A 22,201-nucleotide genomic window follows, 5' to 3' on the forward strand; every position below is an offset into this window, starting at 1 on the left:
TGATGCAATATTGACTTGCCCTAAACATCCTTCTAGGGAATGAGGGTGGAGTCTGATGATAATAAAGATCAAAAAATGTTGCATCTACATACTAGACAGCAGCAGAGATTTAGAAAACTACATGAAAAACATTACTGACTTAAACAAAGACTTGATACTGCCTGGGAAGTTATAGGAAAAGGATAGTTGACTGATAGCAACTTGTTGGGTAACTTAGGCAATGAACTAGAAACCATTAGTGGCGATTTCTTTGTGCATGATGCTGATGATATTATCTATCACATTCTGTAGGAGAATACACAGGGAGTGGAAAAAACAAGATCTAATCTTGAACTAGAGGATGAGCAATGTAAATACTTTGATGAAATGAAAATTCTGGAAGAGTCCAGAAAAAAGAGGCTTCAGGCAACAAAACCGTAATTTGTGATGATCTGATGTGAGACCAAGTGTGATGGCTATCAGAGGGGCGCTTTACGCAGAATAAAAGCTGATCATTCTTTACACGGCATAAAAACAATTTTGACAATGAAACCCTGAGGGGCATATTTACCAGAATGTGGAAAAGCATGTAATTAAGCCAAGAAGGCTAATGACAAGCTTCGTCACTTTAGAAATGCAGGGCTGCACCATAGTTACTAGAATATGGTGCAGCCCTGCGTTTCCCCCTACGCTGGTGCTAAATAAAGCTGCCTGGTGCCAACGCAGGCACCCATGCACCATAGTGCATGGGTGGCTGTGTTAAGGGAAAGATTGTTTATGTGCAGGAAGGTCCCCTTTCCTGCACATGAAGAATCTTTCAATGCTGTTTTGTAACATCTATGTGGGCTGCCTAAAGCAGCACACATAGAACTTGCTAAACAGCAGTTTTTTAAATGATTGTTTATGTGCAAGAAGGGGGACCTTCCTGCACATAAACAATCATTGGCGTTTTGCTGTTTCTATGTGTTCTGGCCAAGGCAGCACACGTGGAAACAGCAAAAACGAGGAGAAATAAAGCATTTCTCCTTGTTTCCCCTGTTTAAGACCAGGTTTTCCTGGGTCTTAATTTTGGAGCTGCCTCCTATTTACGCTGCTCTTGTAAATAGGGGGAAGCGTCAAAATCAATGGGTGTTGCGGTGGAACGCCCACCTCAACACCCATTGCCCGCTCCTTTGTTATTTACAAGGCATCGTTAAGCATTGATAATGGAAGGCCCCATAGAAGCAAAAGAAAGACTGGCAAAGTCCATAAAGGAGGCTCTGAAATCAGTTGCTGCTGCCTGCTGCGGTGGCATCTGCGTTACTCAAGCCGCCTGTGTCAATCAAACAATGCAACCACTTCCAGTTTCCCGCTGACGATGACCGGCTTTGCGGCATTTCTGGATAGACAGGAGTGAACAGCAGCGGGTGGAGAAGCAGGAAGAGGCCACAGAGGTCACATGACCATCAGAGCTGCTGGCAATGCGCTGACGCACCAATCCCAGGAGGGGGCAGCAAGGGGCAACAAAACCGAGGAGCCTGAAAGGCAGGTAATTCAGCTAATGAGACTGAAGCGGACAACAGTAGGTCGGTGCAGCTTGTCTCGGCGAGGGCCCTGCCCCCTGTACATCCCTGTGGCTGGTCATTGCGGCTGCTGTGGAACCCTGGTCCTAGGACCCCCACCCTGATGCAGGGGGTATTCCAGCCCCTCCCACCACCGGCAAAGAGAGAAATGGGAAATCACCAGGAGGCAAGGGGAGGGAGGGGGCCTTTACAGACACAGCCACCTCATCAACATCCATCCCCCAGGCCCCCACCCTGTTGCCCCTGCCCTATCCTCCTCCCACCATACCTGTCCCACACGCCACCACAGGGGGCCTGGGAAAATGTTCTTTACCCCTGCCCTCTGCAGCCTCCAGTGGACAAGAGAGCCTTGGGCATGCGGGAACGCAACAGGAGTGGGCCCCAGCAACCGCCCAGGCTTGCCCTGCCTTTGGTCATGCAATAAACCTGGTGTCAGCCGGAGCCCGCCGAAGAGTCAGCCGGGGAGTGAACAAAGGATGAGTGGGACTAACAACTTCGTGACACTCTCCATGCAAGTCTAGTGAAAACAATCAAATGGCTACCACCTCCACAGGACCAGCTGGACCCAGACAATTCCAGCCGAACAGTGCCAAATGACACCAAACACACACCAAAAAAACCAGGGGAGCAGACCAGCTTGGAGAAGAGTGATTACTACTGGCAAAAGATGCAGATGCCCAGCACACATCTAGAAATTGGTCTATAAGTTACCTATTAAATTGGGGGACAGGCCCATATTGGGAAAAAACAAATGAACAAGTGGGACAGAGGGGTGGAAAATGACAAAGAAGGGGCCAAGGTCTAAAACATCCTCTAGCAAAACCAATAGCATGAGAACACCAGCTATGGAGATTCAAACCCGCCACAAGTCCACCCCAACGCACATTGAAATCCCAACCTCATGACAATCAGCAAGTACTTCACCCCAACACTGCCCGTGCTGAGTGCACAGGCTAAAGGGGAGCCTTGTAATAATGCTACACCATATGAACCATCCTCAGCAAACCAACAGAGCAAACGAAGCAACAAGCAGACAACGGTCAGAGCCAGGTACTCTATTCAAAAACTTGTGAGAAGCGAGCCAATGGGAGAACCTTCTGTCCCTTCAACAGTGGAGTTGATCGTTCTTTGACCCAGACACCCCCACAGGGCAAGAAAAACCCAAAGTCCTAGAAATATCATCAGCACTGAACTCCCCGAAAGGGGAACGCAAATCGACCCCCCGGATGAGAGACAGAGCCCTCACCATTACCTGTCTCCCTCACAAAGTTTGTCAGCAATGAAGCTCTACAATTTTAGTCAAAGCTCATCCTTCTTGGGTCTGGAAGATAACAGTACCTTGGGGAAACAGATCTGCCACCACCTATTTTGCGTGACAAAGCTCACAACCCAATCCGGGTGTTCTCAGCAAAATTCTCGTTTATCCTCCTTTAATTCAACATTGTCGAACACTATCAATGCCCTCACATGGCAAACGCAAAAACTTGAAATCCAAATGGACACCATGTAGGCAATAGAAACAGCTATAATGAACATAGCAGCCTAAATTGATAACTTAGAGGACAACCTGGAACTGTTGAAGAAGCAGCACTCTGGGAAGTGCTCCTATCTTTCAATCATTGTGAAGCTCAGCTCTCTGCCCGAAGTTTTTCCATCACTAGTCGCAGAACTTAAACAAAGAAAAACAATGATCACAGACCATCTGGATCATTGCACAGAGGGATTGGATCCAACTGAAAGCATGAAAAACAACCTATCCAATGAGTTAACGGAGTAGTAACCTTTACAAGCTTGCCACAGCTGATAAAAATGAAGAGCCAAATTTATGCTCCACTAAATAAATATGCTGAAGCTAGGCCCTCCACTTACCCTACAAATCAAACCAGTAGCCTCATTGCAGCCCCAGACACTCTTCCAATTTCTTCGCAGCTGGCGACAGTGACAAGTCTAAATATATTCCAACATGACTTGATAGCATTGGGTATAGCTGGGGCCAGGAGCAAAGGAGCAACCAAAAACATGAAAGGGACTAGCAAACTGATATCCAGCAGAGCAAAAAAATCCACGAATAATCAAACAAAAAAGATCATACACCAGCACTGTGTAAAGGAGCTACTATTGCACCTGGTAGCATCAGAAGGCAACCCAAGCTGCAAAATGGACCCAAAGACCGACCAACAACCTAAACCACTCACGCCACAGAAACTCTTTCCAATCTTCCAAAAGGTGAGGTCCATCGCTAGTGCAGGGAATGCCCAGTTAACCACTGCACTGGCAGCACACTCAATCATAAATTTGCCCAGTGGGTTCAGCCGTCTGATAAAGGGTGAAAGCAAACCCCACAGGTGAGCATCCCCCTTCACAATTGGACAGCAGAGGGTGTACTGATAAAGCACGACACCTAAACAGACATGAACAAGATTGGCCCCACCCAAAAAGGACAACACAAGAATACCTCTCCACTTAACATACAGTATAGGGGCATGGGAGATCATTGCAGCTCAAATAGACACCAGAGCAAACACAACAAATAGTCACAGTCCGGAAAAAAAAACAGGTACCCCAAGGCCAAGGGGCCTTGCTTGAAGAAAATCTGAAAACACCATCATAGTGCTCATGCCGAAAATAATTCCCGGAGTGGCTTAGACACACTAAATAGGGCCAATATTCTACAAATCCTTCAATACATTCCAGAGTTAACAATTCCTACAACTGAAGATCTAATCCGAGTTGAATTCAAGGCTCTGAACAGCAACACAACAAGAGAATCGACAATAACAACATGGAAAATCAGCACAATAGCCCAAATGATTATGACAGAGAAGGATCAATTCACAAAATGGGGTATTAACATGTATGAACCTGAAGAGGAAAAATATCCACACAGGCTAACAGGCAGGTCCAGCAACAGGAAGACACAGCCACGGCGAAAGTCCTTTCTAGGAGGCACTACCCAAGTCGCCTATCCTACATCATTCTCTAACTTGAGTATACATTTCTCATCTACCTGTGCTGCAACAGGGCGAAAAATCACAGAATGTGGGAAAGCCGAGTCGGACAACTACGATCAGGACGGAACAGCAACAACCCCGCCAGGTCAGCGAACAAATTGCTCCTAGCTTATAGAGATTCAACGGGCCTGCAAGTAGAACAAACAAGATCATGAAAATAATCACATGGAACATGTTCGGACTGAAAACCACGCTACAGAACAGGGACGCCTTTGAATTTTTACAGAACGGGGAACTGCTGTATCTCCAATAAACCTGGCTACTTGCCCCCCTGGCCATACCAGGATTCGAGGAAATCCAAGACCCAGAAAAAAAGCATAATGCATTTGGAAGGCCATCAGAGAATCTATCAATATATGTAAGCTTTGGTATCTCCATAACATCAGTTAAATCCACATTAAGCATGGACATGGTCCAAGCATTACACTTGCAAGGCCTAAAACTGAATGGGTCCCCCATAATGACTCAACTCTTGAACATTTACTTTAATGGCAAAGACAGCCCGAGATATGGCAAAATGAGGGAACTGAACGAAACATTGGAAGGACTGCTCAGAAATTACCCAAACTGTGAGATAATAATGGTCGGCCACTACAACACTCACAACTTGGGATCAGAAACAGATGCCTCTCGACCTAGGGACCGTGTTATCAACTTGCTCAACACATTTCTAAAGGTCCGCACAAGAGGTACCAGTCACGAGTCATGCCACGACTAGAGATTGCTTGGGAAACCCCAAGTGAACTATAGATCACATGTCTATGAGCCACTGCCTCCAAGAGCAAGTGGTGGAATTTCTAAAACCAGCACAGCAGACCAGTGATCTCACCTCCCATTGTTCACAGCTATTTCACTGCAAACAGTTACTCTTAAGCACACTATCCCCCTGGCTGCACCTAACGAGGAGTAAATACAGGCACTCCTATGCCGACTAAAATAAAATAAAATCAACAAATCTATCCTGACAGCCTGGAAAAATAATTGGCCTACACTCAACAGCGACCACGCTGAAGGGAATACAACCACAAAACGGTCAAAACTGGTCCCTGAGTTGCACTGCCTTCTGCTAGGCACAAAACCAAATCATCAGCCAGAATCCAAAGAAAGGGTGTGCTGCCAACCCAAAATAATCCAATTAGGGAAGAAGGCACTGAAACAAGTCAACAACAACTACAAGAGTGCACGAGACGATATAGGACGCCAAAAATGGCTGACTGCCAGGAACACGCAAAGGAGAAACATATGGAACCTCAACAGGCAGCAAAAAGACTCTCAAGGGCTGCACATCCACAGTCTTTTAATCCCAAGCAAACAAGCAAAATTTTGGCGATACATCAACAGGCTTTTTGGGCACGGTCATGACCAGCGAGATTGAGTTCCAAGTCACACATGGATCAACCATGTGAAAACACGCTACTGCAAGTCTTCTCACAACATCCCTCTAGACCATCAACGACCACTCACGAGCACCAGCCTGCACAATGTCACTGGTAACAAAAACCTGGTTAATCAAACAACGATGGAAGAAGCAAGCAGACCTATTCATTGAAATGTGGTTATCATACCAGGAACTTATCGTAGTACACCATACAATACTACTTCACTGAGTCTTTGGTCATGCACGCTCGCTCTTTCCTTCCCATGTAAACTTATATCTGTGAAAAGGCCTCTCAACATTAGCACTTCAGACAGACAACCCCAAATTAGCCAGTATACAATTTTCTAACTCTGGCCACTGACATAGCTTTCCATGCCAATACTGGTGCACCTGAAGATTATGATTCTCTGCGACAGGTTCTGCAACATATGTGTTGAACTGGGTGCATATGCCTTCAGAGTTATTGAAGCGGTCAAAAATGAGGCAGCATTTTTGAAACTCCGAAGAAAATTTCCCTTTACAGAAGGGATCTATAACTTGTGCAGAGTACCACAGTGAGGCTTCATTGACTTCAAATGCCATGTTTGATGAAGGGCTATTTCTCATACATTGTAAAATAAAAGTTTGTGAATTGCTCCTCTACATTTCTTTGCTTACCAAGTGGCAAGCACTCTAACATGGAATATGTTGCAGTGTCAAACTCACTAAAAGTGTCGCCCAGCCTACTCTCTAGGAGATGTTTCACATCTACACCAATTATGCTGAACACTTGGTAGACAAGGGTGTTTTCAAACTCTAGATGTTTTATGTCCACTACAGCAGTCGTTCTTCCCTGTAAAAATCTAAGAATGCAGTAGAGTGTACTTTTTTTCAAATCACTATCAATATGTGATCAACGATCCTCACATGTCTTGCCTTTGGCATCATTGCTCAGCAAAAGTTCTGTAAACAGTTGTCACATGGATAATGTAGCATTCATGGCCTCTGCGACTGAGAACCACCAGCTAAGTGACACAGTTGGGATGACTCTTTCTTTGATGCCACACAAAGCACAAAATGAGAAATATTTGCATTTTAGTTTCCGTGCATAACAAAACAGTGCACCAGAATGGACTAAAAAGTCAATAGCATTCTTCATTAACTCTGAAGATTGCAAAGATCCTTTCAGCATACCATCTAACAAGTGGCAAGGATCTCTTACAGGGAAGCACTTCAGCTGAGGTATCGATTGTGACAGGTCATCACACAACCTTTTCATATACGTAGTTAAATCGTTGCAAATACAAACAAAATCACTCCAATCTTTGTTGAACTTGGTAAGATTTATTTGCAGCATCATTCCAAGTGACACTAGGTTCCATGGTTTCCAAAAGTCTGGTGTCATGTTTTCACCAGTATCCCAGATGCTTTGTGACTGCACTCTTTTCACATATACCTGCCACTATACCTTCCATTGAATGTTAAAAGCCTTGGGTATTTGGTAATTCACCTACTATCAATACCGACTCACTAGAAAAGGGGGCTGATGTATCAAGGGTTTTTACCCATTCTCTGTGGGTAAATGTGATGGTACATATTGGTAAAGATTCTTATAAAACCTAAATGTTTCCTACCAGTGAAAGACTCAAATGTAGCCAAAAAATCAAATATGATTTTGATATTTCCTGATTTTCTACAGTTTAAAAAATAAATAAACAACACCTAAAACATGCTACTAACCCCTGTATCTTTAGACCAAAGACCACAAAACTAAAAAAATGAAGAAGAAACAATATTTTAGAGACATCCCTAAACAACAAAACTCAAACAGAATCATGTTAACCCAGTCTTTCTTACTGCTACCTAATATAACAAAGTTACATTGTATTGGCCCCTTCAGGAAGGAATAAAAATTACTATTTCACTCTCCTTTTCCTTTCTTTGAATGGCATTTAGTTTGTGGTTGTGCAGGGGTTTTTTCAGCGTTTATATGTTTACACTGGTGAGGGCTATTTCCCTTCCGGTGGGGTTTAATCAGTTATTATAGGTTTAAACCTAAAACCGGACAGCCTAATCATAAATCAGGGCACAAAATGCAGCAGGTAAGTCAGGAAGAGAAAACACATGCGTTACCAAACATCATTCTACATAAACCACCATATGTCATGAGGTAACAACAAGTATCATCATAAATTCATAGAGCAGAGGGCTTCTGTGCTTCAAATACGCACTACACGGTAATGTTGTTTCCAAACATACGCTACAGGGCCATCTGCCCATCTCCAACAGTGAATGTGGTAATTTCAGGAAGTCCATGGCAACATGCAGCATGTAGAGCCAACAACGTATGGTTACACGTTCAACACAGTGGCTAAAATCATGGGTTCAGGGCACCTATACGTATACTGAAATATCTTTGGTGTGAGGTAACTTCAATACAAACTTTAGAAGCGCACAACACCGCCATTTAACCTGAAACCCTGGCTCCATACTTAAAACAGGGGAACAGAGACAGCATTGTGAAAGGCAGGTGACAACTCCTCCCACCACTCTAGCCCAGAAAGACCCAACATGATATGCGGGCACACCTCAGCTCCCTTGTGACAGTCTATGGTGAATGCACAAAACAGGCCCCAGTTAGTCTAAACCAAATGTTTATTGGAGTTAGGCTGTAAAGCCAAAGAGTCAAAAGAACACTGAAATTCCCACTTCAAGAATCAGCTTTCACCAATAAGTAGGATATATCACCACTATTCCAAAAATACCAAACATGGCAACGCTACTCCTTCCAGATTAGAAATCACCACTGAAACACACATCAGGGAATTCCCAAGACAAACCTATGAGAGTAGCAGCATCTCAGCAGTGAGAACCAAATAGGCTTTTTGTCAGTACCAGGACATGCCACACAATGAAGGCGCATGTCCTACCTTTTACCTACTCAGCACCCTGCCCATAGGGCTTCGTAGGGCCTACCTTAAGGGTGACATATATGTAGAAAATGGTGAGTTTCAGGCTTGGCAGGCACCTTTTAATGCTAATTCAATATAGCAGTAAACTGTGCACACAGGCACTGCAGTGGCAGAGGCCTGAGACAGGTTTGAAAGACAACTTCTGGGGGTGGCGCTAGCAGCGAAGCAGGCCCACTAGTAGCATTTTATTGACAGGCCCTAGGTATGTTGTATACCACTGTACAAGTGACTTACAGGTCAATTAAATATACCAAACATATATAGACAAATCATACCAAGTTTACAGGAAAGAACACAAGCACTTTAGCATTGGTCAACAGTGGTAAAGTGCCAAAAACCCTAAAGCCTACAAAAAAAGGTCAGAAAAAATACAGGAGGAAGGGATAACATTTTTGGATAACCCTGCTTAAAAGACCAGGTCCAACACCAACAAATAAGGTTATTTTATTTAGGTTCTCTATAGCAGTAATGCTGAGGTTGTCACATACTTCACGGGCAGTTGAAGCAGAGAACAGTAACTGTGAGAGTACAAAGTGAGGCTGAAACATAAGGGACAGTTTTAGGTAAGAACCTATATGAATAGGTTGTACGATGGGGACAGTTCTATATATAATAATGTCTCATTTATATCAGTTGTGAGAAGTAAAGACATCCTGCAACCAGTCATCGTATGACATTTGTCTTTACAGTCTCTTTGACAACATCAAAAGCCACATGGTCGTTGTCGATATGCACCATCCAAATAGCCCACTACCCTAGAAGGCCATGACAATGGCAGAGTTGTGTTATTTATGTGGGATAAGGTACCCCATGCTGTAGATTATAAGGATATTGCCTTAAAAACATGGTGGCCACCACCAACAGGCAGCAGCTATTCGTGTCTCCTTGTGTGGAAAAAACATAGCATGGCACTGATGCAATACAGGACGACTTCCTGTCCAAGCAGCTCTGATGCAAGTGTGAATCACACGGATCAGAAGTAGAATATTTTGTAAGTGGTCCCATTCCAGCACAGGTTCCAAAGTGAAGGCAGCCTGGTTAAAAACAAGTTCAGTTTGATTTTGGAATCCGAGGTGAAGGTTTCACTCCGAAGAAATAGGAGTGCTTGTTTTTGCAATTCATTTGTGGCTGAGAGTCTCCATTTCACTTAATACCAGGACATTTCTAAAGGGTCTGTGTTTTCAAACTATACATTGATGAGAATTCCCTTGTGTGTTCCCCTGACGAACATGCATACAGTGCAAATTAGTACTGTCCTAAAGAAGTTGGTAGGAAAGAAATATAAAACCACTGAAGCGTACGTTGACTGGCTTTTGGTGTGTCCAGTCTGGGGCCATACAGTAAAAGGAGAAAATAAATCAAATTTGGCTCATGTATGGTTCATATGTTTTTTTCTGGTCTGTTGGTGTGTTGGCTGTGTGAAATATGGAATGAATGGCATATGAGATGAAAGTATGGCACAGGTGATCTGATAGGGGTAGGTTATTATTTGTATAGCTGTAGTCTATGTTTTTAAGTAAATTAATGTTTTTGGTTATTGTAGTGTAAAAAAAACTGTACAAAACATAAATAATGTTATCAAGAAACCATGAAAGGTTTTGTATAAAAAATAAAAAGGAAAGAGTGATGCATGAAATAAATTCTTAAAACTCATTTGGATGGTGTGATTTTTCCAAAGACACAAGTCAAGCAGAATAGTAGGACATCTAAGGCAATTTCTGTCCCCCTCTGCCCCTGTGGTCCTAAGCCAGACATTGAAAGTGAGACATTAGAGGGGGGTCCTTTTGTGTGGTTTACCATTATAAGGATAATTCAACTGAGGAGGAGCTCCATAACCATATAGAGAAATGAGGCTGAAGGTTACACAACTCTGAGGTCACTTGCAATACACTTATCATGTACACCAGGGGGTATTTGTATCCATTTAATTCATGGTCACATCATTACCTTTCCCATAAACCACCTAAATCTTTTGTGCATAGCTCTTTCATATGAAAGAGCAGCCATGTTTGCAAACTTGACGAATAACAATAAAACCTCTAGTGCAAAATTAAACACATCATAAACCTGTTAGATATTTGTTATAAACAAATACTAGAAACAGTCCAAAACAAGTCAGTTTATTTCTTTTTTTTAAAAAGGTGCAGCAGCTTGAAATGTTTAGAAACATGCAGAAGGAGTCTAGATTTTCTCTATCTAAGGAGTGCAAAAAATAAACATATTCTCTATGATTTGTCATTGCAAGCTAATTAATATAGCAGAAGAATGAAAAGCAAGGTTTTGTTTTCATTGCTTTAAACAGCTCCTTCAATTGGGCTCCGTGACCTGCCTTTCATCACAGCAGCTTGCTCTAGAAGCAGGAGTTGGGATATCAGAGCTCCACTGTAATAACTTAATCGCGTTCTGACAATACATGAGTGTTTCACTAGTCATTGATTATAGGGATGTTCCGCTTGCCGCCTTTATGTGTCTGATGTGCCAGGTGACACAGTTTAATTTTTCCTTCATGATGTGGTATTGCTTTTGAATTGAAAACTCCATTTGTACTGATCTGGAAAATTATTCAATGGCATGAAAACTCCTTAATAAAAACCTACATCTTAAAAAGCGTTAGATGTGATTCTCTGATTCCAATAACGGATGTACTAAAACCATGTATTTATTACTACATTGCAAAAAACTAAATGCAGCCCTGATTACTTTTGGAATCTCTATATTGGTTTGCAACATGAAAAGAACTATATATTTTGTTACAGTTTACGAATATCTATGACAGTCATTTACACTAATATTTGTAAGCGAAAACAGTCATTTTTCAATGGAGGGAACACTACTCACAGAGTGAAGATAAAATGTGGGCCTTTGGTATTAGAATGCCTTAGATACTTTCTATAGTTGCCCTGTAAATACATTCTGCAATGCAATTCTTAATACGAAAGGTTGAATATCATATCTAGAGCTCGCGACTGTCTGCTACAGGGGCAAATGTACACAAACATATTTGTAACAAGCACACACACTTAATGTGTGTTCATTTCAAGACACATCTGTATGCAATATTTGACCTTTTACGTGTACAGACTGCTCCCATTTTCGTAACTAATAAAAATACCGTCTGCCCAGAGTACAACATATAATGGAGTACTGAGAGCAAACGAAGACGCATGGGCATCGTGAACTTTCCTTGTCTAGTATCAATTCAGAACATGTATGTTTTACTTAGGATTACAAACATGATGCAAAGAGGCAACATCAAAACTAGCCACACCCTCTTTTTTTTTTAACAACGATGCAGTAAAACATCACATTTAGACGCCATTAAAAGCTTAACCGGACTGACATAATACATTAATACATCAATAGTGTTTTTTTCAGTTTTAAATTCACACGTGTACGTGCCCCTGTTTTCGGAGCGAAGAACACAGTGTTCCTCATTATGCTATCTGTGGGGTTTTCTATACATTAAATCTAACATGAATAAATACTAAACAAGCAGCATGTACTATTTTCCATTTTGTGCTCATTTGTTTATAAAACATATCCCGCTGCATTACAGAACAATTTATTTTACTGCATATTACAATCCAGAGATCAGCGCGAGTTAAGAAGACCAGTTTTCTTAGCAACGGTTCTGCATTTTTCAGAAAATAATTGCAGGATTGCAGTGCGGCCTTTTTTCTTAGGCACGGCTATGTCCCCACGGAAATACATGAAAAGTAGAACAGCTTGTGTTTGAAGCAACATATTATGTACATCTCTGTGGTAACATTTAAACAGCGCTGTAAATTGAAGGGTGACAGCCTTCTGGGACGGAATACCAGGTCGAACATGAAAGGTTGTACTTACATTTGTATTAGAAGATGGCAAAAGAAATACATTTAAGATCCCGGTGGGAAATGAATGAGGAAAGAAATGTGTTCTGCTTTCAAATTATGCAAGCCGTGATTTTCTTTGGATTTCAGAAAAACAGCCTTATTTTCCCTAATATATTCAATGGAAATGCTACACAAAACGAAGTAATGTGTCTTCTATGTACCGCAGTCGTTTCTGTATTTCGGTGTATCTTTTTCTGACATAGATGCATTTAAATAACACTTATTACTTTATTTATTTCGTCTCTCTTTATATCTGTCTATTGTGAATGTATTAAAAGTTTCAAAATCAATGTGCAAGTACTTGCTTTGTGGAGGGTTCATGGATATGCACACTAGAGAACTGAAAACGAATCTAAGACACAACCCTGAACAAGCCTTGCAATGGTGGACTGGCATTAATTCATTGAAGAAAAGATCCAAAGTGCACACATTAGGAACCTACCTTATCCTGTCGCATCGCAAAGGATTATGGACTGTGTTCTAGGCCCGCGGCCTTTTGCCTGATCTGAGGTTCTTTACTGTTCGATTTGCGTTGAACAAGACACCACTCCCCAGCCACGCCCCTGGCTCTGGGAGAGGAGTTCATGAGCAGCTGGAGAGGATTTGATACATTTCCGAGGTAGCAATGACTGGGTGTCTGGTGTGAGGAAGTCTGAGAGCCTATGATACCTGTGACTAGGAGGGCGAGGCTGAATTAGGATGAGGACTTGGAAAGGAGATCATTGTGATATTCAACGTGGCACGGTTTTATGCTTAAGATGAAAATCGTGGTGCAAACAGACTTTGTGACAATTAGTTTTGCCTCAGCAAAATGATTGGGGCCCATGCTTTTTAATGCCCAGAGAAGTTTTAAAGAACAATGCACTGGACTAAACCCTTATGCCCAATAATGGTACCCGATGGGGGCTGGTGAATCATAAGTATGATATAGAAGTTCCATGGGACTCTTCTTTTAAGCAATCACAAAGTACTTTACTATGAAACTCTCTCTCAACCTTAAAAGGGGAAAAAAGGAAAATGAAATTTAAATTGAAAGGGCGGTTGACTCTTAGGGACTGATTATGAGTCTGATGGTCTACGGGCCACTAGACACACGGTGGAGCAGCGGTGGCAATCCAGCCACCACTGCACCGGCTGTCCGACTGCTCCATTACAAGTTGGGCGGTCCGAGCATCATGGCACCAACACAACCACCGGGGATCAGAGATCCCTGGTGGTGGCGCAGCCGTCTTGATGCCAGCACATGCTTGACGGACACAAACAAATTTCAAGTTTCCTCTCCACCACGGTTTTCAAGGCGGATCCTCCTCCATGAAAACTGTTGTGGAGAGGACACAAAGGAGACCCTACAGGGCCTCCCATTGTCTCTAGCCTATGGGGTGCATGCAGGGGGGCAGATGTTGTGCCTACCTGTGTGCATGCACCCAGTACCTGCACCGCATGGACTGCACCAATCCATGCCGTGCAGGTACAGCCCTTGATGTTCTCATTTTGGTACCAATTTCATAGGCACCACTGTGGGAACGCCAAAGAACTGCCCGCTAGTGACTAAAAAAGTCAAAATCTGGCTGGCAGTGCGCACACAGGTTTGGCATGCGGGAGCAGGGAGGCAAGATGGCTGTCCCGTTCCCGCACTGCCAAACTCATAATCAGGCCTGTAATGTCTCTTTGCTCTTTTTTCACCAGGGACCCTCCGAACAGGATGCACAGTCTTTGACACGTTTTGGGTATGTTTTCACACCCCTGATGGCTGCCGCAGTTGAGAACCTAGTGTTTTTCTGAGAACACAGGAAATAAGAGCATGCTCCTCCCAGCACGCCTTCTCAGTCTTCTATTCTCTGGATGCAGTCAGGCTAGAGTGGCAGAGAGACTCCTGGATGGTGTTAGTGTCACATTCTAACTTTGTTGTTACTCCCAGTATATGAGATATAATGCTCATATAGAGCTCGTTCGTCCCCTCACAGAGTACCTTGTGTATGGAAGTGGCAACAAGAGAAGTGCACTTGGGATCAATTAGCACTGAATTATGGTGACCGCAGGTTTTTGCACTATACATTATTGCCATTGATATTGTGGTCAGTGACAACATGATCCCTTAGTCTAGTATACTGATTCGGTTTTATCTTACGCCCATACAGTAAATTGAGATAATACATATGGTGTCCCTCCCTTTATTAGATAGCACTACATGACTTGGATGATTATTGGCACAAGGTTTAGGTCATGCATAGCACAATAGGACCTGTTACATTGTTCAGGACTGGCTTTCAGATATTTCAAGTATTAGTGTTTACACTTCATAGACATTAATACTCCACCTCCTCGACCTCTCAGCAGCCATCAACACTGTATCCCACCACATGTTGATCAACAGACTCCACCAGATTGGAATCCAAGGAGCAGCCCTCAAGTGGAGAACTGAGGAACTTCGATTTCTGATCACGATCGAATCGACCCGCCATTTTGTGCTCCACCGCCATTTTGTGTTGCCATCACTCAGGCAGCACGGCGAACAAAGTCTATTTTGCTTTTTCTCCAGCCTGGTGTCGAAATACGCTTTCTGCCTCTATTTGCAAAGCTAATGTCAGGACTGGCCGGGTGCACTAATCCCTGTCTGGCTTTTCTAATCCCCGTCTCAACTATCTGTTGGTTCAAACTATTCTTTTCTGACTTTATCTTATCATCTGGCCTTCACTGTCCTCTGCTAGCATTCTCTCGTTTCACAACTGTCCTCCAACACACACAAACGTATCTCGCCACCTGCAAGTTAGTTATTAATCCGTTAATGAAGTAGCTTGAGGGAAGGGTGACAAACATAAGTTGGAGGAGAGGTTTCTTCGAGTCATCTGACACTTTTGTTTTCCAATTTCTCCTATTGGTTCTGTCCTGTTTTCCAACTTTCCTTATTGGCTCTTCCTTGTATGTTCTGGGAGTGTGTTTGGTTAATGTATATGTTTCTATATAGTATAAAAGTTTGTGCGCCACAGAGGGAAGTGGCAGTCTCCTGAGAACCTACCTTGTGTACTTCTGGGATAACTGTACTAGCTGCAGCTAATAAATCCAATCTTCTAACGCCGACAGAGTGTCCCGTGTCTCTGTGTAGCTGAGCAGGAGAACCCAGGAGACTAGGGCATTCCCTGCGCCGCCAGGCCCAAAAGGTTCTGGTTCTTCAACTGGCGTCCAATGTGGGGTGGCTTCAGTCGTACCGGTTCTGCCCGAAGGTCGTGAGGAACCATGCAAGAAAATTCCGGAGGGTTCGCGAGCCACATTAAGGGACCCCTGTATGTCGAAAGTGGTCTGAGGGTCTATTGCAGCGCGGTTACTTCTTCCTGACGGCTACTGATGACCGCTGCCCTGACTGCCGCCCTTCCTTGGCCCTTCCTTTGGTGATGTATGGTAAGGCGAGATGATAGACGGGCCTCTGTTGGCGGGAGAAGACGTCCTTAGTTAAGTATTTTCGTGGGTCGCGCCCACAATTTTTGTTCTTGGTTTTCTTGGTATTTGTAGTCCTTAGATTCGACTATTGCAATAGCCGAAGCCGAGGGTAAGTGCATTTGTGCTGCGTAAACTGAGTTTTACCCCCTTGAAGTATGTGAACAGTCTGGTGATATCACGAGATGCCTGGTCTGACTAAGTTTGGAAGAATTTGTTGCTTTGGTTGTAATAGGGATTCCCGACTTGAGGACTCTTGTCCGATTCCTTCGGTTGGAACTCCCACATATGAGCTCTATTCAAAACATGGTATTGGCCCCATTGCCTTTAGTGAGGCATGGACCCGATTCACGAAGAAAGATGGTGTTCTAAAATGGCCAGAAAACAGTAGTTTTGATCCTGATGTGCTAGACAATTTAGAAGCAGTTTTATTCAAAAGAAAAACCCGGCCGGCAATGTTTGACTCTTTCCGCCTTTGGCGGAACTAAGCCAAACAGAAAGAAATTAAGCAAGCAAAACGGGATAGAAAAGCACAGGGTATGACAATTATACAGGCTGCCCAACAGTTTAAAGACGATGAAATTGATAATGCGACTGAAATCGCAGAAAGACAGCATCGTATGGCGATAGATAAATGCTATCCGGTGTTGCCTGCTTCCCCTTCTGATAATAAGAAAGATACAGAAGAAGATCCCCTAATGTCCCATTTATTAAGGTCGCCTCCGCCCTATGCACAAAGTGCCAATGCACCTCAGTCGTTACAGCCTGTTCAGCCGCCAGCGGTACCTCCGCCTGTTCCGGCTCTTCCGCATTTGCCTCCTCCAGTATTACCGCCTCTGCCAGTTTTACCGTTAACTTCAACTTCTTTGCCCTCATCTCCTGATCTAGATCTCCTTTGCCTTCTGCTCCTCCTGCAATTATCGGTTCTCCTCCTGTCAGTTCTCCTAATACTTTGTCTCCAATTCTTATGTCTAATTCTCCGTCTGTGTGTAAGCGTCTCACAGACACAGTCACTGGTATTCTATCTCCTTTCTTTGAAGCTTTAAATGTGTCTCCGGCTTTTGCTCGAAGACAGTGCCATAGTCAGTTCCCAGATTTTGAGGAACGAGAAAGGTTGGACTCTCTTGCACGAAGATGGATCAAAAAGGGTCCTCAATACAGTGTGCTCGATATTATGCCTACCTTTTTACAATGGAATGCGCCTACGCAAAGATATGTTTTTAATACAATGTGCGATACACTCATTAAAGAATGGGAAGATGTGAGTTCGAGTCCGATCCCACAAGATCTATTAGAGGTTCATACCGATTTTGATCAAGGACTTGTTGTGGGGTCCAAGTTTGAGTAAGCTGTAAAGACACTTATTTCTTATAGATCCTTATTGTCCTCTCAGGCTGCCCTTGATTCTGATCTGTCGGTTAAACTGACACTAAAAAATTATCCTATGAGAGAGGTTCCTCCAGTATGGAAGGAAGAGGTTGCGGGAGTAGGTGCTAATCCAGCTATTCCTGCTCATTTTCAACGCATATGGGTACATGTCCCTTGGAAGAGATCTAAAGTTTTGGCCCTTAAACAGACTCTACCGGATCCTCGTAAAAACCGTGCAGGTTATTATAAAGAATTATCACAGACAGTTGATGCTTGCATTATGAACCTAGCAGACATCGACATGTTGATGGGAAATGTAGTCCCACAGACAATATGGGCTAAGATTCGTAGAGAGGATCACGCGCAGGAATTAGGTGCTACTTGGGATGTTATAACTACCACAGATTGGGACCAAGTGGGTGGTACAAAGCCTGACGCTTTGATTTCGGAACTCCCTGGTAGAATTATTACATTGATGAAAACTATGATGCCTGCATTGAGAGTAAATTGGGATAAACTAGCAGCATGCAAACAAAAGAAAGATGAAAGTGTCTCTGATTTCTTTACTCGTTTAGAGGAGACCTTTATTGATCACAGTGGTCAAGACCTGGCTACAGAAGGTGGACAGCGATTATTTGTGGACAAATTCGTATTTAATTTGCTTCCCGAGCTGTCACACAAATTGAAAGATTCAGAAAGCTCATGGGCTGTTTCTTCTTCTGCCCAGATATTGGCTACTGCACAATATTATGAAAACAGGGATAAAGAAGAAATAGAAAAGCAAGAGAAAAAGACGAAAGAATTAAAAACAAAGGTTCTCTTGCAACAAGCCTATCCTCCACGTTATGCTCAGCCTCAATTTCAACAGCCTCCGCAGTTTCAGAGGTTGTATCAAAAACCTGAGCCATACATTCCGCGACCTTTGTTAGGACCTAATCAATGTGCCTATTGTAAAGAGGAAGGTCATTTTAAGAATAGTTGTCCGGTTTTATTGCAGCGCAACGGAGCATTATCTGCTCCACGAGGTCGTGCTGGCCTCTAGTCAGCAAACATAGGTAGAGGTCGGGGTGTGTTGACTCAAGCACAGCGTGCCCTTCCTTCTCCCAATTCCGTGAACTACTTTGATCAGCAAAATGTTAGGTCTGCACAGTGTTACAATGAAGACCATTGTATTGAAGGCGAGAATGAAAGTCTTCATGCTAACTAGGACAGCCATGGACAAAGTAAGGGAGTTGTGTCCATCCCAGTAGATCAGAATGGACCTTATGCTAACGTCACTACTATGGGTGTTTCAGAGCCATTTCTTCTAGATACTGGGGCAATGAGAAGTTCTATCATTCATTCTAAACTCCCTGGGGCTCCTTTGTCTGGCTTAACAAATGTTTCTGTAGGATTTTCTGGCGCCCCTGTTCGTAATCCAGTTTCTTACCCTTTTCCTATTTCAGTTGGACCTTATGATTTGGAAGCTCCACTTCTATTGACGAATGGTTGCGGTGAGAAACTGTTGGGTCTAGACCTATTGAAAAGAATGCATGCTACAATATACTGTTCTCCTTCTGGTGTACATCTTACTTTAGGACAGAAATTGATCTCTCCAATGTATTTGTCCAAAGATCAGTTTCCACCTGAATTGCTTTCTCTTCCAGCAGCGCTTTGGGCCACGGGTCTGAACGATGTGGGTTGTCTTGAGATTCCACCTTATGTTGTCACTCTCAAGCCCAATGTTGAATTACCGCGCATCCCGCAGTATAGAATTTCTATTGAAGGTGAAAAAGCGCTTTTGTAAATCATTCATGACTTAATTCAGAAGGGTGTGGTTGAAGAAACAAGAGGTAACACATGCAATAGTCCTATTCTTCCTGTTCTTAAACGTACTGATCCTTCTCAGCCACCTGTATATCGTTTTGTAATTGATCTGCGGGAGGTAAACAGAATTGTTGTACCGCAATTCCTTGTTGTTCCAGATATCACTGCTCTGTTGACATTGATACCTTCCACAGCGACTTGGTTCTCTGTTATCGATCTAAAGAATGCCTTCTTTAGTATTCCCATTGCAGAAGAGAGTAGGGGCATTTTTGGCTTCTCTCTTGGAGGCCGAAGCTTCCGGTTTAAGCGCGCACCTCAGGGCTATTGTGAAAGTCCCTCCATTTACAGCCAAGCTTTAAAAAGTCATCTTGATACTTTTTTTTTGCCGTCTGGTGCTGCTCTTATACAATACATGGACGACTTGTTAGTCGCCGCTGATTCAGAAGATAATTGCAAAAATGTCACTGTTGCATTGTTACGCCATTTGATTAATTTGAATCATAAGGTTTCACCTTCCAAATTACAATATGTCTGTCGAGAGGTTACCTACTTGGGTCATCTCCTATAAAAGGAGGGACGACAATTGACACCAGAACGAATTCAAGCGATTGCGCAAATGTCTGTGCCATCCACACAAAGGGAGGTACCTGCCTTTCTGGGTATCACCTCTTATTGTAGGCATTGGATCCCTAACTTCTCTCTAATAGCCAAACCTTTGTTGGCACTCACTTTAAAAGATACGCCTCAGCCCCTTCCTTGGACTGATGAGTGCCAAAAGAGTTTCTCTGACTTACGTACCGCTCTGTGTTCTGCTCCTGTGCTAGGCACCCCTGATTACACTAAGCCTTTTACGCTCAATGTTCACGAGAGAGAGGGTTGTGCATTGTCAGTTTTAACACAGCAATTTGGAGAGAAACAGCGGCCATGTGCCTTTTTTTTGGCTACGTTAGATCCTGTAGCTAAAGCATTGCCCAGTTGTCTCAAACCGACAGCATCAGCAGCAATTTCAATTCAACAGTCTGCTGGAGTGGTGTTGGATAACACACTCAAGGTCATGGTACCACATGCAGTGGAAACTTTACTAAACAGAACGAAAACGCAGCATCTTACTAGCGCTCGTCTAACTGGATACGAGCTGACGCTTTTGTCTAGTCACATACACATTAAACGATGTAATACCCTGAATCCAGCTACTCTGTTGCCCCTTCCAGATGAGAAAAGTGTTGAGGAGCAACATGATTGTTTCTTCCGTACTGAGGAAGAGACAAAAGGAAGAATTGACTTAAAAGACACACCGCTAGAGAATCCGGATGGAACTCTATGGGTAGACGGTTCTTGTTTTAAAATGCCTAATGGAGATACAGTTTCAGCCTATGCTGTAATTACTTTACATACAGTTGTGGAAACTGCACGCCTTAGACACTGGCTGTTACCAGATGCCTATGTACTCCCAGTGGTTACTATGGCGCATGGTCCAGCCCACTTAAGTGCAAAAGGTATTTGTAAACTTCTGGCTCCAGTGTGGCAGAATGAAGGAATCCCAAAATGCGCAGACAATGTAGTGAAACATTGTATTATTTGTTTAATGTACAACACGGGAAAGGGAACCCCCAACTCCAGCAGGTCACTTTGCTCCTCCAACATATCCATTTGAGGTTTTGCAAATCGATTATATTCATATGGAGCGATGCAACAACCTCAAATACGTTCTGGTGGTAGTATGCGCCTTTTCAAGATGGATAGAAGCATACCCTCTAAAAGATAACACAGCCTTATCCACAGCTAAAGTTCTACTAAAAGAGTTTTTCCCCAGGTTTGGTTTGCCGCGCATTGTCTGGAGTGACAATGGGAGTGAATTTGTTGGCCAAGTCATACAAAAAGTTTGTGCATATCTTGGTATCAAGCAAAAGTTCCATGCGGCAAATCATCCACAGTCAGCGGGTTTAGTAGAATGCTACAACGGAACCTTAAAATTAAAACTAGCGAAGGTTCAAGCAAGTACAGGACTCAATTGGCCCGATGCTTTGCCATTAGCCTTGCTATCCACCAGAACTGCAGTACACTCTCGTTTGGGACTTAGCCCTTACGAAGTAGTTTTTGGATGCCCGGCTAACATATGGGGAGTCCCTCACCCTAAGAAATACTCTGACTTGCCATATACAATGTTGATTGACTACCTGCATGATCTTACGACTAAATTGCGTGTTCTCCATCAACAGGTTCAGAGTGCTCTGCCGGAGGCCTCCACAGACCCAGGTCATTCCATCCGACCAGGTGACTGGGTCTACTCTGCACCAAGAATTTCCAAAGGACGAGAAATTTGGAACCCAGGTGGAGGGAGCCCCGAATGGTTTTGCTCACTACGAGAACACCAGTTAAAGTTGAAGGAAAGAAAAATTGGATTCATGGTGTGCATTGTAAGAAAGTGCCTTTGCCTTTTCCCTACGATCAATGGGTACGCAGGGGTATTGGTGACTCTGAAAGTGAGAAGGTTCCACGATTCGTGCCCTTTAGTGATGCACACCTAAATGGGACACTATCGGAAAAAGAGGACGACGACATTCTTCAAGAAGCAATACCATCACATTGTCGCTTGAATACGACTAATCCATGAACATTGTTCCAAGACCAAACCACGTCTGAAAAGGAACACTACAATCTAAGACCTAGAACAAAGAACTCTTAAAATTTCTCTCTTGTGTAGTATTCTGTCCCGGTTGCAGGGTCACGGTAGGAGTCTTGGTTGTGACCTGAGTAGTGGCAATAAGCCTGCAGGACTTGCAGTGTCATAGGACAGCGGACAATCATAATTAAGTGATCGAGGAAGATTGCCGTGAGC

The sequence above is a fragment of the Triturus cristatus genome, chromosome 5_2 (genome assembly GCF_964204655.1).
Source record: "Triturus cristatus chromosome 5_2, aTriCri1.1, whole genome shotgun sequence".
NCBI classification, from domain to species: Eukaryota; Metazoa; Chordata; class Amphibia; order Caudata; family Salamandridae; genus Triturus; species Triturus cristatus.